We start from the raw sequence: 724 nt of genomic DNA on the forward strand, positions 1-724 counted from the left end.
AAACTCCATTTCCCAAGTTTGTTTAGGTTCCTAGATCAATTTAATTGGTGACCATGCAATTAAAAGCATTAAGCACAAATTGGAATAAGCAATTCGAATTCCATTAAAGATAAGTAAGAAAGAGATTAAAAGTTAGATTACATGTGAGTTCAATTGCAATCATAGAAAAATAATTTAGCTCATAGTATCTAATAAAAACAATATCCAAAGAAATTTAGCCATGAATCCAAGTCAAAGAAAATAAGAAAAACACAAAAGTAAAGAGAGAAAACTAATAGTTAGAGTTTTGTGATCTTGATTCTCCCTTCAATTCTCTTGTTTTCTTTGTTTTTTTCTTGGCTGCAAATCTTCAGAATAGTTACTTATTGCCTCCCCTCCAAAATCCCTGAAAAAGGCTCCATAAATAGGCTCCAAATAACCTAATTTCCGAAATTTCGTTAATTGTTCTTATTTTTTGGAAAGTCGCACAGAACTGCGACGCTACTTCTCCAGCGCTGCAGCACTGAGCTCTTTGGAAATTTGTATGTGTGCTTCTTTTCATCAACGCTGCAGCCTTGTTCTCCCAGTGCTGTAGCAGTCTATCAACTTCAAACGTGAGTTTCACCCTGATATGTTAGGAATTGGGCAAAGTAGTAAGCATAAAAGTTTTATCCCTGTCTCTTAACTTTCTAATGGATTAAGAATCACATTAATTGGACTCCTGGATTGAAAGATTTGCTCCAAA

Source organism: Theobroma umbraticum, unplaced genomic scaffold, assembly GCF_002168275.2.
Source record: "Theobroma umbraticum cultivar Fairchild unplaced genomic scaffold, ASM216827v3 scaffold_67.0, whole genome shotgun sequence".
Classification (NCBI taxonomy): Eukaryota; Viridiplantae; Streptophyta; class Magnoliopsida; order Malvales; family Malvaceae; genus Theobroma; species Theobroma umbraticum.